Below are 18,538 nucleotides of genomic sequence, written 5' to 3' on the forward strand. Positions count from 1 at the left end.
CTCATTGCCACGTAGTACTCCATTGTGTATATAAACCACAATTTCTTTATCCATTCATCACTTGATGGACATTGAGGCTCTTTCCATAATTTGGCTATTGTTGACAGTGCTGTTATAAACATTGGGGTACAAGTGCTCTATGCATCACCACTCCTGTACCCCTTGGGTAAATTCCTAGCAGTGCTATTGCTGGGTCATAGGGTAGATCTATTTTTAATTTTTTTGAGGAACCTCAACACTGTTTTCCAGAGCAGCCGACCAGTTTGCATTCCCACCAACAGTATAAGAGGGTTCCCATTTCTCCACATCCTCTCCAGTGTCTATATAGCCTCCTAATTTGTTCATTTTAGCCACTCTGACTGGCATGAGGTGGTATCTCAGTGTGGTTTTGATTTGTATTTCCCTGATGAGGAGCGACGTTGAGAACCTTTTCATGTGCCTGTTGGCCATCTGGTTGTCTTCTTTAGAGAACTGTCTGTCCATGTCTTCTGCCCACTTCTTCACTGGATTATTTGTTTTTCAGGTGTGGAGTTTGGTGGGTTCTTTATAGATTTCGGATACTAGCCCTTTGTCCGATATGTCATTTGCAAATATCTTTTCCCATTCCATTGGTTGCTTTTTAGTTTTGTCGATTGTTTCATTAGCAGCGCAGAAGCTTTTTATCTTCATGAGGTCCCAATAGTTCATTTTTGCTTTTAATTCCCTTGCCTTCCCCAAAGGGAAAAGTAAGAAATTGCTGTGGCTGAGGTCACAGAGGTTTTTTTCCTGCTTTCTCCTCTAGGGTTTTGATGATTTCCTGTCTCACATTCAGGTCCTTCACCCATTTTGAGTTTATTTTTGTCAATGGTGTAAGAAAATGGTCTAGTTTCATTCTTCTGCATGTTGCTGTCCAGTTCTCTCAGCACCATTTGTTAAAGAGACTGTCTTTTTTCCATTGGATACTCTTTCTTGTGTTGTCAAAGATTAGCTGGCCATACTTGTGTGGGTCTAGTTCTGGGGTTTCTATTCTATTCCATTGGTCTATGTGACTGTTTTTGTGGTAATACCATGCTGTCTTGATGATTACAGCTTTGTAATAGAGGCTTTGTAGTAGAGGCTAAGTCTGGGATTGTGATGCCTCCCACTTTGGTCTTCTTCTTCAATATTACTTTGGCTATTCGGGGCTTTTTGTGGTTCCATACAAATTTTAGGATTGCTTGTTCTGGCTTTGAGAAGAATGCTGGTGCAATTTTGATTGGGATTGCATTGAATGTGTAGATAGCTTTGGGTAGTATTGACATTTTGACAATATTTATTTTTCCAATCCATGAGCACGGGAAGTTTTTCCATTTCTTTGTATCTTCTTCAATTTCCTTCATAAGCTTTCTATAGTTTTCAGCATACAGATCTTTTACATCTTTGGTTAGGTTTATTCCTAGGTATTTTATGCTTCTTGGTGCAATTGTGAATGGGATCACTTTCTTTATTTGTCTTTCTGTTGCTTCATTATTAGTGTATAAGAATGCAACTGATTTCTGTACATTAATTTTGTTTCCTGCGACTTTGCTGAATTCATGTATCAGTTCTAGCAGACTTTTGGTGGAGTCTATCAGGTTTTCCATGTATACTATCATGGCATCTGCAAAAAGTGAAAACTTGACTTCATCTTTGCTGATTTTGACACCTTTGATTTCATTTTGTTGTCTGACTACTTATGCTAGAACTTCCAACACTATGTTAAACAACAGCGGTGAGAGTGAACATCCCTGTCATGTTCCTGATCTCAGGGGGAAACCTCTCAGTTTTTCCCCATGGAGAATGATACTAGCTGTGGGCTTTTCATAAATGCCTTTTATGATGTTAAATATTTTCTTTTTATCCCAACTTTCTCAAGGGTTTTTATGAAGAAATGATGCTGAATTTTATCAAATGCTTTGTCTGAATCAATTGACAGGATCATACGGTTCTTTTCTTTTCTTTTATTAATGTGATGTATCACATAGATTAATTTGTGAATGTTGAACCAGCCCTGCAGCCCAAAAATGAATCCCACTTGATCATGGTGAATAATTCTTTTTATAGGCTGTTGAACTCCATTTGCTAGTATCTTGTTGAGAATTTTTGCATCCATATTCATCAGGGATATTGGCCTGTAGTTCTCTTTTTTTTTTGCTGGTCTCTGTCTGGTTTAGGAATCAAAGTAATGCTGGCTTCATAGAATGAGTCTGGAAATTTTCCTTCCCTTTCTATTTTTTGGAATAGCTTGAGAAGGATAGGTATTATCTCTGCTTTAAATTCTGGTGGAATTCCCCAGGGAAGCCATCTGGTCCTGGACTCTTCTTTGTTTGGAAATTTTTTATAACTGATTCAATTTCTTCATTAGTTATGAGTCTGTTTAAATCTTCTATTTCTTCCTGTTTGAGTTTTTTGGAAGTGTGTGGGTACTTAGAAAATTTTCCATTTCTTCTAGGTTGTCCAATTTGTTGGCGTATAATTTTTCATAATATTCCCTGATAATTGCTTGTATTTCTGAGGGAGTGGTTGTAATCTTTCCATTTTCATTCATGATTTTATCTATTTGGGTCCCTTCTCTTTTCTTTTTGAGAAGCCTGGCTAGAGGTTTATGAATTTTATTTATTTTTTCCAAAAACCAACTCTTGGTTTCATTGATCTGCTCCACAGTTTTTTTTTTTTTAGATTCTATATTGTTTATTTTCTCTGATCTTTATTATTTCTCTTCTTCTGCTGGGTTTGGGGTGTCTTTGTTGTTCTGCTTCTATTTCCTTTAGGTGTGCTGGTAGATTTTGTATTTGGGATTTTTCTTGTTTCTTGAGATAGGCCTGGATTGTAATGTATGATCTTCTCAGGACTGCCTTTGCTGCATCCCAAAGCGTTTGGATTGTTGTATTTTCATTTTTATTTGTTTCCATATATTTTTTAATTTCTTCTCTAATTGACCGGTTGACCCATTCATTCTTTAGTAGGATGTTCTTTAATCTCCATGCTTTTGGAGGTTTTCCAGACACTTTCCTGTGATTGATTTCAAATTTCATAGCATTGTGGTCTGAAAGTGTACATAGTATGATCTCATTCCCTTTATACTTATTAAGGGCTGTTTTGTGACCCTGACCCAGTATGTGATCTATCATGGAGAATGTTCCATGTGCACTCGAGAAGAAAGTATATTCTGTTGCTTTGGGATGCAGAATTCTAAATATATCTTCAAGTACATCTGATCCAATATATCATTCAGGGCCCTTGTTTCTTTATTTATTCTCTGTCTGGAAGTTCTATCCATTGTTGTCAGTGGAGTATTAAAGTCCCCTGCAATTACCGCATTCTTATCAATAAGTTTGCTTTTGTTTGTGATTAATTGTTTTACATATTTGGGTGTTCTCAAATTTGGTACATAGACATTTATAATTGTTAGTTCTTCCTGATGGGTAAACCCTGTAATTATTATATAATGCCCTTCTTCATCTCTTGTTACAGCCTTTAATTAAAGTCTAGTTTCTCTGATATAAGTATGGCTACTCCAGCTTTCTTTTGACTTCCAGTAGCATGATAGACAGTTCTCCATCCCCTCACTTTCAATCTGAAGGTGTCCTCAGGTGTAAAATGAGTCTCTTGGAGACAGCAGATAGATGGATCTTGTTTTTTTATTCATTCTGATACCCTATGTCTTTTGGTTGAAGCATTTATTCCACTTACATTCAGTGTTATTATGGAAAGATATGGGTTTAGAGTCATTGTGATATATGTAGGTTTCATGCTTGAAGTGGTGTCTCTGGTCCTTTGGGGTCCTTGCAACATTTCACTCACAGAGTACCCCTTGGATCCCCTTAGGATCCCCTTAGGATCTCCCAAGGATCCCCTTAGGATCTTTTGTAGGGCTGGTTTAGTAGTGATGAATTCCTTCAGTTTTTGTTTGTTTGGGAAGACCTTTATCTCTCCTTCTACTCTGAATGACAGACTTGCTGGGTAAAAGATTCTTGGCTGCATATTTTTCCTGTTCATCACACTGCAGATTTCCTTTCTGGCCTGCCAAGTTTCAGTATATAGGTCTGCTACTACCCTCTTGTGTCTACCTTTGTATGTTAAGACCTGTTTATCTCTAGCTGGTTTCATAATTCTCTCTGTATCTTTATATTTTGCCAGTTTCACTATGATGTGTCATGCAGAAGATTCATTCAAGTTATGTCCAAAGGGAGTTCTTCGTGCCTCTTGGATTTCAATGCCTTTTTTCTTCCCCAGATTGGGGAAGTTCTCAGCTGTGATTTCTCTCTTCTTCTTCTGAATTCCTATGATTTGGATATTGTTCTGTTTGATTGTATCACTTAGCTCTCTAATTCTCCTCTCATATTCCTGGATTTCTTTTTTTATCTCTCTTTTTCTCAGCTTCCTCTTTTTCCATAGTTTTATCTTCTAATTCACCTATTCTGTCCTCTGCATCTTCAATCCCAACTCTGGCCACTTCCATTTTATTTTGCACCTCATTTATAGCGTTTTTTAATTCATCGTGACTATTTTTTAGTCCCTTGATCTCTGTAGCAATAGATTCTCTGCTGTCCTCTATGCTTTTTGAAACCCCATGATTGATTTTATGACTATTATTCTAAATTCTTGTTCCATTATATTGCTTAAATCAGTTTTGATCAATATGTTACCTGTTGCTACTTCCTGGAATTTCTTTTGAGGAGAATTCTTCTGTTTCGTCATTTTGGCTAGATTTCTGTCCCTTATGTGTTTTAAAACCTTGTTGTGTGCTCTGCACTTGCAAGCACTGCTATATTAAAGGGAGGTCATACACTGTCCAGGGCCTGGCCCTTCAGGAGGTGTTTTTTTAGAGATTGTTACTTGCTCTCTGTTGTTGTGACTTTGGTTATTTTATTACCCTACTCATATTAATTGATTTGTTCCTTGGAGTAGCCCTGTAAGGAAAACAGATAGACAAACAGGAGACAAAAATGTGCAAACACACACACAAAAGAAACAAACAAATAAACAAAAACAAAAACCTAAAGACTAAAAAAACACCCCAAAACACTGACTACAAGTAAAGAAGAGGGTGGAGGCTGTGCTAATGGAAGAGCACATACAAACAGAAAAATGACGGGAATGGCATGGGGGGTGGGGGAGAAAAAATAAACATTGATTAGGCAGAGAGACTGAAAGGCTTAATCCAGAGAGACAGAAAGGAAAATAAGGGAGGAGGTGAGGAAAATGAAATGAAGAAAAAGTTACCCAGACAGAGAAACTATATGACTTGATTATTCCAGAGAGTGAGAAAGGAGTGTAAAGCAGGAGGTGTAGAACATGTTTCAAGACATTGGGTTAAATATGTCTGTTTAGAAAGACCAATAACCAGAGTAAACAGCTTAGGGGAGGGAAGAGATAAGGAGGAGAAATGGGTTGGGGGAGTACATATCTATATATCCAGAATTAACCTAGAGTTAATCCAGGCAATGCTGCATTGTTTGTCGGGAGGAGCTGTCTGCAGGGTCAGTGCTGCTCAGGTGGATAGGCAGTTACCCAGTGCAAAGGGGCGTGGCTTGATGTGATCTGGACCCACCTCCACTATGGCCCCCAGGAGTGATCCATGAGGCCCCGCCTTGGTCATGGTGGGGTGGGGGGGGGGTGGCCGGAAATGGTAATCCCACAGTCTCTTCTCCACGGAGCCAGATCCGGTTGATTCAATTGGAGTCATTCTCACTGTGCTGTGGGCGCATAAGGGGCAGTCCTTCTCTCTCTGCCATCTTCCCTGTCCTTGTGCTTGGCTAGGATTCAAAGTCCCGCTCCTTGGGCTCTGGGACACCTCTCAGTGTGGCAATATGTGGTCCAGGCTGGCTTTGTTTGGGCCAAAGCACTTCAGGGAGGACTGCATTCTCCTACTGAAGACTGAGCTGCAGCCCTCACCATCACGAGTCCTGGGGTCCGGATGCAGGCAGACTTTATCTTTTTCCACAGCACTCCAGGAAACGGCGGCCTTTTCCTCCTGCAGACTGCGCCCTTGGCCCAGCCACTGCACCTGGGGGTGGTGGACGCAGGCAGGTTCTGTACTATCGCACAGCCCTCTAGGGAGGGAACCGCTTTCTCCAGCTGTGGAATGAGCCCCTGACCTACAACCGCACCCAGGCCTGACTCCCTTCCCCCCAGGTGGGCGAACAGGGAGCCGGCCCCAGTCTGAAGAAAACCCCACAGTTAGAGATCGGGTGCCTCTCTGTCTCAGTCCGAGGTCTTTCTCCTGTCCACATAAGGTCCTGCACTTCCCTAGCTGCTCTTTATTTTCCCTTTGTCTCTCCGCAGAGGGAGTGACACTCCCCTCCCCTCCGTGCCCATGAGGCCTTTTTTTTTATCTCCCCCAGTTCGCAGTTACCCACCTATCTTTTTTCCAGATTTCCCATTTTATTCCTAGTAGATTCAGTCTCTTTTCCTCCCAGGCTCTGGGGTTCAAAGTCCTTTGGCTTCAGCACTTCTTTGTTTGAGAGACGCTGGAAGTATGGATTCCCCCTACTTCCTTTGCCATGTTGGCCCCCAACTCTAGAGCTTTACTTTCAAAGCAAATTTCAAGTTTATAATACAGTGTTATACTAATTTCCGGTGTATGAAATAATGATTCAACAATTCTATGCATTTTTCAGTGCTCATCAATATGAGTATATTCTTCATCCCTTTTATCTATTTCATTCATTCCCCCCACCAATCTTTCTCTGACATCCCCTAGTTTGTTCACTGTATAAGAGTCTGTCTTTTGTCTCTTTCACCATTGTTTGTTTTGTTCTGAAATTCCACATATTAGTGAATTTATATAGTATTTGTCTGACTTATTTAACTTAGTACTATACCATTTTGACCTATCCATATTGTTGCAAATGGCAAGATTTTATTCTATCCAATGGCTCATTGTAATATTCCATTGTATATTACTGAGCCATTGGATAAGTGGGTCACCTTTGATGCACAGAAATAAAAGCAATTGGAGTATTTGGGGGAAAGGTGGTCTATGTAAAGTAATTGTAAGGTTTACCAAAGAATGGAAGAGATTGGACTATTAATAAGGTTCAAGTGACTTGATGTGATATATATGTATATATACATCTTTATCCATTATTTTGTGTGTGAACATGTGTGTTGCTTCCATATCTTGGCTATGGTAAATAATATTGCAACAAACATAAGGGAAGTTGTATCTTTTTGTATTAGTATTTTCATTTTATTTGGGTAAATATCCAATAGTAGAAATTCTGGATCATATGGTAATCTGATTTTTAAATTTTGGAAGAAATTCCATACCGTTTTCCACAATGGCTTCACCAATTTACATTCCCACCAAAAGTGCACAACGGTTCTTTTTTCTCCATATTCTCATCAACACTTGTAATTTTTTTGTATTTGTGACTTTAGCCTTTCTAACACATGTGGGAAGGTATCTCCATTTTGCATTTATTTTTGTATAGTGTAATAAAGTGATCAAGTTTTATTCTTTTCTATGTAGCTGTCTAGTTTTCCCAGCACCATATGTTCAAGAGATTGTCTTTTTCCAATTGGATATTCTTTCCTGCTTTGTCAAAGATTAATTGACCATATAATTATGGATTTGTTTCTGGGTTTTCTATTCTGTTCCATTGATCTATGTGTCTATTTTTGTGCCAGTACCACAGTGTGTTGATCACTACAGCTTTATAGTATAACATGAAGGCTGGATTTGTGATGCCTCCAACTTTACTTTACTTTTCTTTCCAAGTTTGCTTTCTCTATTCAAGGTCTTTTGTGGTTCCACACAAATTTTAGGATTATTTGTTCTAGTTCTGTGAAAAATGCTGTTGGTATTTGATAGGATTTGCATTGAATCTCTAGATGGATTTAAGTGGTATGGACATTTTAACAATATTGGTTCTTACAATACATGAGCAAGGGATATCTTTGCATTTTCCATTTGTTTTGTCAATATATTTTTAAACTTATTTAAATTCAAGTTAGTTAACATACAGTATAGTATTGATTTCAGTAGAACCCAGTGATTCATCACTTACATATGACAGCCAGTGCTCATCCCTACAAGTACCCTCCTTAATACTCATCATCCATTTAGTTCATTTCCCATCCACCTACCCTCCAGAAATCCTCAGTTAGTTCTCTGTCTTTAAGAGTCTCTTATGGTTTGTTTCCCTCTCTGTTTTTATGTTATTTTTCTCTCCCTTCCCCTATGTACATCTGTTGTGTTTCTTAAATTCCACATATAAGTGAAATCACATGTTTTATAGTTCTCAGAGTACAGGTCTTTCACCTCAAGTTGGTTTTTAGATATTTTATTCTTTTTGGTGCATTTATAAATGAGATTGTTTTCTTAATTTTACTTTCTAGTATGTCATTATTAGTGTATAAAAATGAAAATGATTTCTGTGCATTGATTTTTGTATCCTGCAATCTTATTTAATTCATTTATCTGTTCTAGTAGTTTTTTGGGTGGAGACTTTTGGGTTTTCTATATATGTAGTATCATGTCATCTTCAAATAGTGGAAGTTTTACTTCTTCCTTACCAATTTGGATACCTTTTATTTATTTTGTTGTCTGATGGCTGTGTCTAGGACTTCCAGTACCATATTGAATTAAAGTAGTGAGAGTGGACCTTCTTATCTTTTTCTTGATCTTAGAATTAAATTCCTTAGTTGTTCACCATTAAGAATGATGTTAGCTGTGGGTTTTCTTTTCTTTCCTTTTCTTTCCTTTCCTTTCCTTTTCTCTTTTCTTTCTTTCCTTTCTTTCTTTCTTTCTTTCTTTCTTTCTTTCTTTCTTCTTTAAGTTAAAGTTAGTTAACAAACAATGTAGTATTCGTTTTTGGGAATAGAACCCAGTGACTCATCACTTCCATATAACACCCAGTGCTCATCCCAACAATTGCCCTCCTTAATACTCATCACCCATTTTAGCCCATCCCCCACCTACCTCCCCTCTAGCAGCTCTCACTTTGTTCTCTGTATTTAAGAGTCGCTTATAGTTTGCCTCCCTCTCTGTTTCTTTTTTGTTTTGTTTTGTAAAATTAAAAAGAATGTTTATTTATTTTTGAGACACAGAGAGAGAGAGACAGAGATGGAAAGACAGAGCAGGAGTCGGGGAGGGGCAGAGAGAGAGAGAAACACAGAATCTGAAGCAGGCTCCAGACTCCGAGCTGTCAGCACAGAGCCCGATGTAGGGCTCAAACTCACAAACTGCAAGATCATGACCTGAACCAAAGTTGGTTGATTAACCAATTGAGACACCCAGGTGCCCCTTCTCCCTCTGTGTTTTAATCTTATATTTCCTTCCCTTCCCCTATGTTCATGTGTTGAGTTTCTCAAATTCCACATATGAGTGAAATAATATGATATCTTTCTCACACTGACTTATTTCACTTAACATAATACTATCTGGTTCTATCCGTGTTGTTTCAAATGGCAAGATTTCATTCTTTTCCTTACTGAGTAGTATTCCATTGTGTGTGTGTGTGTGTGTGTGTGTGTGTGTGTGTGTGTATATATATATATATATATATATATATATATATACCACATCTTTTTTATCCATTCCTCGGCAGATGGCTTTTTGGGCTCTTTCCATAAATTGGCTATTGTTGATAATGCTACTATAAACATTGGGGTGCACGTGCCCCTTCCAATCAGCATTTATTTTTATTTTTATTTATTTGTTTTTAAATTTTATTATTTTAAATTTACATCCAAATTAGTTAACATACAGTGCAACAATGATTTCAGGAGTAGATTCCTTAATGCCCCTTACCCATTTAGCCCATCCCCTTTCCCAAAACCCCTTCAGTAACCTTCTGTTTGTTCTCCATATTTATGAGTCTCTTCTGTTTTGTCCCCTTCCCTGTTTTTATATTTTTGTTTCCCTTCCCTTATGTTCATTTGTTTTGTCTCTTAAAGTCCTCATATGAGTGAAGTCATATGATATTTGTCTTTCTCTGACTGACTAATTTCACTTAGCATAATACCCTCCAGTTCCATCCACATAGTTGCAAATGGCAAGATTTCATTCTTTTGGATTGCTGAGTAATACTCCATTGTATATATATAGCACATCTTTTTTTTGCATTTTATTTATTTTTTTAATATGAAATTTATTGTCAAATCGGTTTCCATACAACACCCAGGGCTCATCCCAAAAGGTGCCATCCTCAATACCCATCACCCACCCTCCCCTCCCTCCCATCCCCCATCTACCCTCAGTTTGTTCTCAGTTTTTAAGAGTCTCTTAGGCTTTGGCTCACTCTGTCTCTAACCTCTTTTTTTTTTTTTTCGTCCTCTCCCCCAAAGACTTCTGTTAAGTTTCTCAGGATCCACATAAAAGTGAAAACACATGGAATCTGTCTTTCTCTGTATGACTTATTTCACTTAGCATAACACTCTCCAGTTCCATCCACGTTGCTACAAAAGGCCATATTTCATTCTTTCTCATGGCCACGTAGTATTCCATTGTGTATATAAACCACAATTTCTTTATCCATTAGTCACTTGATGGACAATGAGGCTCTTTCCATAATGTGGCTATTGTTGAAAGTGCTGCTAAAACATTGGGGTATAAGTGCCCCTATGCATAAGCACTCCTGTATCCCCTGGGTAAATTCCTAGCAGTGCTATTGCTGGGTCATAAGGTAGATCTATTTTTAATTTTTTGAGGAACCTCCACACTGTTTTCCAGAGCAGCTTGACCAGTTTGCATTCCCACCAACAGTGCAAGAGGGTTCCTGTTTCTCCACATCCTCTCCAGCATCTATAGCCTCCTGATTTGTTCATTTTAGCCACTCTGACTGGTGTGAGGTGGTATGTGAGTGTGGTTTTGATTTGTATTTCCTGATGAGGAGTGACTTTGAGCATCTTTTCATGTGCCTGTTGGCCATCTGGCTGTCTTCTTTACAGAAGGGTCTATTCATGTCTTCTGCCCATTTCTTCATTGGATTATTTGTTTTTCAGGTGTGGAGTTTGGTGAGTTCTTTTAGATTTTGGATACTAGCCCTTTGTCCAATATGTCATTTGCAAATATCTTTTCCCATTCTGTTGGTTGCCTTTTACTTTTGTTGGTTGTTTCCTTTGCAGTGCAGAAGCATTTTATCTTCATGAGGTCCCAATAGTTCATTTTTGCTTTTAATTCCCTTGCCTTTGGGGATGTGTCAAGTAAGAAATTGCTGCGGCTGAGGTCACAGAGGTTTTTTCCCGCTTTCTCCTCTAGGGTTTTGATGGTTTCCTGTCTCACATTCAGGTCCTTCATCCATTTTGATTTTGTTTTTGTGAATGGTGTAAGAAAGTGGTCTAGTTTCATTCTTTTGTATGTTGCTGTCCAGTTCTCCCAGCACCATTTGTTAAAGAGACTGTCTTTTTTCCATTGGATCTTCTTTCCTGCTTTGTCAAAGATTAGTTGGCCATACATTTGTGGGTCTAGTTCTGGGGTTTCTATTCTATTCCATTGGTCTATGCGTCTGTTTTTGTGCCAATACCATGCTGTCTTCATGATTACAGCTTTGTAGTAGAGGCTAAGGTCTGAGATTGTGATGCCTCCTGCTTTGGTCTTCTTCAAAATTACTTTGGCTATTCGGGTCCTTTTGTGGTTCCATATGAATTTTAGGATTGCTTGTTCTAGTTTTGAGAAGAATGCTGGTGCAATTTTGATTGGGATTGCATTGAATGTGTAGATAGCTTTGGGTAGTACTGACATTTTAACAATATTTATTCTTCCAATCCATGAGCATGGAATGTTTTTCCATTTCTTTATATCTTCTTCAATTTCCTTCATAAGCTTTCTATAGTTTTCAGCATACAGATCTTTTACATCTTTGGTTAGATTTATTCCTAGGTATTTTATGCTTCTTGGTGCAATTGTGAATGGGATCACTTTCTTTATTTGTCTTTCTGTTGCTTCATTATTAGTGTATAAGAATGTAACTGATTTCTGTTCATTGATTTTGTATGCTGCGACTTTGCTAAATTCATGTATCAGTTCTAGCAGACTTTTGGTGGAGTCTATCGGGTTTTCCATGTATAATATCATGTCATCTGCAAAAAGTGAAAGCTTAACTTCATCTTTGCCAATTTTGATGCCTTTGATTTCCTTTTGTTGTCTGATTGCTTATGCTGGAACCTCCAACACTATGTTAAACAACAGCGGTGAGAGTGAACATCCCTGTCGTGTTCCTGATCTCAGGGAGAAAGCTCAGTTTTCCCCATGGAGGATGATATTAGCTGTGGGCTTTTCATAAATGGCTTTTATGATGTTTAAGTATGTTCCTTCTATCCTGCCTTTCTCGAGGGTTTTGATTAAGAAAGGATGTTGAATTTTATCAAATGCTTTATCTGCATCAATTGACAGGATCATATGGTTCTTATCTTTTCTTTTATTAATGTGATGTATCACATTGATTGATTTGCAAATGGTGAACCAGCCCTGAGCCCAGGAATGAATCCCACTTGATCATTGTGAATAATTGTTTTTATATGCTGTTGAATTCAATTTGTTTGTATCTTGTTGAGAATTTTTGTATCCTTGTTCATCAGTGATATTGTCCTGTAAATCTCCTTTTTAGTGGGGTCTTTGTCTGGTTTTGGAATCAAAGTAATTCTGGCTTTATGGAATGAGTTTGGAAACTTTTCTTCCATTTATATATTTTTTGGAACAGTTTGAGGAGAATAGATATTAACTGTTCTGTAAATGTCTGGGATAATTCCCCTGGAAACCCATCTGGCCTGGCAGATTGTGAGATTTTTGATAACTGATTTAATTTCTTTGCTCGTTATGGGACTGTTCAAATTTTCTGTTTCTTCCCATTTGAGTTTTTGTAGTGTGTGTGTCTAGGACTTTGTCCATTTCTTCCAGATTTTCCAGTTTGTTGGCATGTAATTTTTCATAGTGTTCTATTATAATTGTTTGTCTTTCTGTGGTGTTGGTTGTGATCTCTCCTCTTTCATTCATGATTTTATCTATTTAGGTCTTCTCTCTTATCTTTTTGAGAAGTTTGGCTAAGGGCCTATCAGTTTTGTTTATTCTTTCAAAAAAACCATTTCTTAGATTCATTGATCTCTTCTGAGATTCATTAATGTCTTCTACTGTATTTTTGGATTCTATATGGTTTATTTCTGCTCTAATCTTTTTTATTTCTGTTCTTCTGCTGTCTTTGAACTCTTTTTGCTACTACCTTTCTAGTTCCTTTAGGTGTGAGATTATGTATTTGAGACCTTTCTTGCTTTTTGAGATAGGCCTGAATTCCAATTTAATTACCTCTTAGGACTGCCTTGCTGCATCTCAAATGTTTGGACTGTGTGTTTCCATTTGCTTCCATGTATTTTTAAATTTCTTCTTTAATTTACTGGTTAACATATGCATTCATTAGTAAGATATTTTTTAACCTCCATTGTGGGGAATAAGCTTAGGAATTCCCTGAGCTTGCACCAATGGATTAACAAGGCATAAAGAATTAGAAAGCCATAGGATGTACACACCCAAGTTTTGGTAAACAAGATTAGGTAAGTAAGATTAGGTAAATGGTACAAAGGCCCCAAGAATAGGACAAAGGTATAGGAATAGGGAATCTCAGTATGAAAACATCCAAGATGAGGTAAAAAAGATTAAGTAATCAGGGAGGAAGTGCCCCCAGCTTAGTACTATAGAAGAAAGCTGCTTTCACAGGAAAGAAGGACCAAATTAGGTAAACAGGTAAATAAAGCTATCACCAAAGCAGGGTCAAGTTGCCCAGAGCGGAGCTAATTAGGAAAAGAAAGGTGCCTTGTTGACCCTGAGGTAGCATGCTCTGTCTTTCTTGTCCCCTAGGCCAGTTTAGATAAAAGGAGGTGGGGCCTCATGTCTGTTGTAAACAACCTTCCACCCAAACCCTCTTTTCCCCATGCCCATGAGTTAATGTTCACAATTTCATTGTCTCTTTGTGCATGCCCATCATACTTGTAAGACTTCTGATTTTAATAAAAACGGAGAAAGGACCCTTACTCCAAGCTCTTGTCTCCTCCTGGACATTAGCCTCTCTCAAAATTTAATCCTGCATCCCACCCTCTTGCTGGACAAGGGAGAACTCTAGACCCAGAGTCTATGACACTCCATGTATTTAAAGGCTTTCCAATATTTTTCTTGTGGTTGATTTCACATTTAATTGTGTTGTGATCTGAAAATATGCATGGTATATCTTGATATTTATGTACCTTAATGGCTGATTTTTGACCCAATATGTGATTTATTCTGGAGAATATTTCATGTGCACTTGAGAACAATGTGTATTCTGTTGCTTTAGGATGAAATGTTCTAAATGTTCTGTTAAGTCCATCTGGTCCAGTGTGTAATTCAAAGTCATTGTTTCCTTGTTGATTTTCTGTTTAGATGATCTGACCATTGTTGTAAGTGGAGTATCAAAGTCTCTTACCATCATGGTATTTCTATCAATGAGTTTCTTTTTGTTTGTAATTAATTGGTTTATATATTTGGGCGCTCCAAGTTGAGGGCATAAATATTTACAGTTATTAGATCTTCTTGATGAATAGACCCACAATTATTGTATAATGCCCTTCTTCATCTCTTGTTACAGTCTTTTTTTTTAAAAAATCTAGTTTGTTTGATATGTGTGGCTATTCCAGCATTTTTTGTTCTCCAATATCATGATAGATGTTTCTCTATCCCTTCACTTTCAATATGCAGGTGTATTTAGGTCTAAAATAAGTCTCTTGTAGGCAGCATATAGATGGATCTTGTTTTTTAATCCATTCTGATACCCTAAGTCTTTTGATTGGAGTAATGTGTCCATTTACATCTAGAATGATTATTGAATAATATGAATTTAGTGCCATTGTATTGCTTGTAGTATGGTAATCCTGGTGATGTTCTCTGATCCTTTCTAGTCTTTATTGCTTTGGTATTCTTTTTCTCTCTCTCTCTCTCTCTTCTCAGAGATTCCCCTTAAATTTTCTTGTGGGGCTGTTTAGTGGTATGAACTCCTTTAGCTTTTGTTTATCTGGGAAACTCTGTCCTTCTACTCTGAATTCCAGCTTTGCTGGATAAAGGATTCTTGGCTCCATATTTTCCCCACTGAGCACATTGAATATTTCTTGCCACTCTCTCTTGGTTTGCCAAGTTTCAGGGGACAGGTATGCTACTAATCTTATTGCCTGCCGTTTTAGGTTAAGGACATTTGTCCCTAGCTGTTTTCAGAATTCTCTTTTTATCATTGTATTTTGCAAGTTTAACTCTGATAGGACTTGGTGTTGACCTGTTTTTGTTGATTTTCAGGGAAGTTCTCTGTGCCTCGTGGACTTGGATGCCTGTTTCCTTCCCCAGATTGGGGAAGTTCTCAACTATAATTTCTTCAAGTAAACCTTCTGCCCCTTTCTTTCCCTCTTCTTCTGGGACTCCTATGATATGGATAGTGTTTTGTTTAATGTAATCAGTTCCCTAAGTCTTGCCTCATAATCTAATAATTTCCTTTCCCTCTTTTTTCAGATTCAGTATTTTCCATAATTTTATCTTCTATTTCACTTAGTCTTTCCTCTGCTTCTTCAATCATCTATGTCACTGTATCAAGTTTGTTTTGCATCTCAGCTATAGCATTTCTAGTTTCATCATCACTAATTGTTAGGTCTTTGATGTCTGCACCAAGGGTTTCTCTGGCATCTTCTATGCTTTTTTTCAAACCCAGCTTGTAGTCTTATGAATGTTGTTCTAAGTTCTTATTCATGTATATTGTTTATATATCTATTTTGAGCAAGTCCCTGGCTATGATTTCTTCTTGAACTTTACTTTGGGAGAATTCCATCCATTTGTCATTTTGACTAAGTTTCTATTTTTTTTTTTTGTATGTTTTGAACACTCATTATGTTTCCTGCACCTGAGAGTTCTACTATGTTCAAAAGGGGTCATACGCTGTCCAAAACCTGACACTCCAGGAAGTGTTTCTTATGTATGCTGTTTGGACTCTGCTGTTGCATTTTGGCTGTTTTTTACTACCAGTCAGTTTTATATAGATCTCCCACTTGCTTGCAGTGGTGTAATTTTGGACCTTTAGGTGTGCTTTGGTTTGTTTGTTGATATAACCCTGGGGAAAAAAAAGGAGGGAATCCCAATCCAAAAAGAAAAAGAGAGAAAAGAAAAGAAAAGAAAAGAGAGCAAGGAAAGGACAAAAAAAAAAACCCTCCAGAAAAGCAAATCTATAATTTTGTTTTCAGAGAAAAAGAAAGGCATAAAAAAGAAAAAAGAAAAAAATAGAAGGGAAAAAAAAAAAGAAAAGAATACAAAGTCTGAACCAAAAAAAGAGAAAGGGAAATGAAAAAAAAAACCCAAAAAAAAAAAACCCAGAAACTACAAGCCTGATTCTAGAAGAAAAAGGGAAGGAGAAAGAAACAAAGAGACAATAACTGTAGGTTTTATTTTGAAGCCCTGAAATGTCAGTGCAGTTAGTGCATTGAGAATACTGGCTGTGTTAGTCTTCTGGAGGAGATTCTGATTGCTTTGGCTCAGAGTCAGTCTTGCACCAGTAAATAAGCAATTGCCAGGCAAGCGGGAGAAGGGCTTGGTGTAAGCAGGTCCTGCCTCCACTGAGGGTGACTGCCTTACTCTCTGAAGTTCCACCCTGAGAGTGTTGGGCAGAAAATGGTGCCACCCCATCTCTCATCCCTGGACTGGGGATCTCACACCTCTCACAGTTCAGGCAGCCGTCACAGAATGGGAAGGACAGTCAGCTTGCTCTGTGCCACAGCTCTTCTGTGTTTTCTTTCTTTGGCATACTGTTGGGATTCAAAACCCAAAGTCTTAAAGTACCCAGCACCACACACATCCACTCCTTTCTTCTGCAATAGAGCTGCTCCATGTTGTGTGAAGTCCTCTGTTCCTGAGAAACAGTCCCAAACCCACACAGTGTGCAGAATCTATGGTGTAGTGCCACTAAAAACAGCTAAAGTTATGTTCCCTTTGGGTGTACATCGTCCCCTGCTGATGAAAGGCCTTTGGCTGGCACCTGAAGAGACTTTTGTCCTTGGGGAGGCAATATACCCTCTTCCTGAAGTACTCCATCCAAGAAGGGGACTGTTCTCTCCCAGTGTTCCCTAGAGATCCCTACACCAACCTATGCACTCCGGGGCCAGGTCCCTCCTCCCCAGGAGAATGTGCCACAGCTCCACTCTTGAGAAAGTTGCACAAAACCAAGAGTTTGAGGTCTAGACACTTGATAAAAGAACTGGGACACTGGTCCAGAGAGGTTTTCCTCTTGTGCTAACTCAATGCTGCATTTTCTCAACCCCTTTTTCATTCTCTCCCCTTTGCCTCTCCACATAAAGAGTTCCCTCCTTTCTACACGACGGCCACTTTTTCTCTACCCCCGTACACCGTACCCCGTACACCTCGCACCTGTCAAACTGTGTCCTTCCAATTATGGAGATCTTTCTGAGTCTACAGATTGATTTCCGGGGTATTCCAAGTGATCTGATCTCAGTACAGCTGTGTTTGAGGGATGAAGAAAGTTGAGGGTCCCCCTACAGATGGAGGGGTGGTGGAGGGTCCCTCACCATCTTAACTCCTCTTCCTAGACCATTGTGTTTTTATTTTCATTTGTCTCTATATATTTTTAAAATTTACTCTTTGCTTTTTGGCTGACCCATTCATTGTTTAGCAGAATGTTATTTAGCCTCTAGGTATTTGTGTTCTTTTGAATTTTGTTCTTGTGACTGATTACTGGTTTCATACAGTTGTGGTTGGAAAAGATGCTTGATATTATTTTAATTTTTTGAGTATGTTGAGACTTGTTTTGTGCCCTGATATTTGCTCTGTTCTGGACAATGTTTCACGTGCACTTGCATAAAATATTTATTCTGTATTTTTTTTCTATGGAATGTTCTCAATATGTTTGTTATGTCCATCTGGTGCAGTGAAAGACATTGTTGAAAAACAGTTTCTTTGTTGATTTTCCGTCTGGATGATACATACATTGATGTATGTATTAATACTGCCGTATTAAAAGCCCTACTATTATTGTATTACTGTCGGTCTCTTGTTTCACTTGCTTCCCATATTTGGCTGCTCCCTTTTGAGTGCATCAGTATTTATCATTATATCCTCTTGCTCAGCCATTCACTTTATCAGATGTAGTGTTCTTCTTTGTCTCTTGAAACAGTGTGTGTTTTAAAGTATGCTTTGTCTGATATAAGTATTCCTCCTCCAGATTTCTTTTAGCTTCCATTCTCCTGGAGCATCTTTTCATATACCTGCTTGCCATGTGGACATTTTCTTTTGAAAATTATTTATTCATGTTTGTTGCACATTTAAAAAAATGTTTATTTGTTTATTTGGAGAGAGAGAGAATCCCAAACAGTCTCCCTGAGTCAGTGCAGAGCCAGATGCAGGGCTTGATCTCTTAAATGCTTGATCAACTGAGCCCCAGGTGCCCCATTTATTACCCATTTTTAATCATTTTTATATCTATCTATCTATCTGTCCATCAACTTCTGTGTATCATGTGTCTATCTACTGGTCTTTTTGTTTATTTGTTTTTTGTTTTGTTTTGTTCTGTTTTTTTATGAAGGG

The sequence above is a fragment of the Lynx canadensis genome, chromosome A1, assembly GCF_007474595.2.
Source record: "Lynx canadensis isolate LIC74 chromosome A1, mLynCan4.pri.v2, whole genome shotgun sequence".
Taxonomy (NCBI): Eukaryota; Metazoa; Chordata; class Mammalia; order Carnivora; family Felidae; genus Lynx; species Lynx canadensis.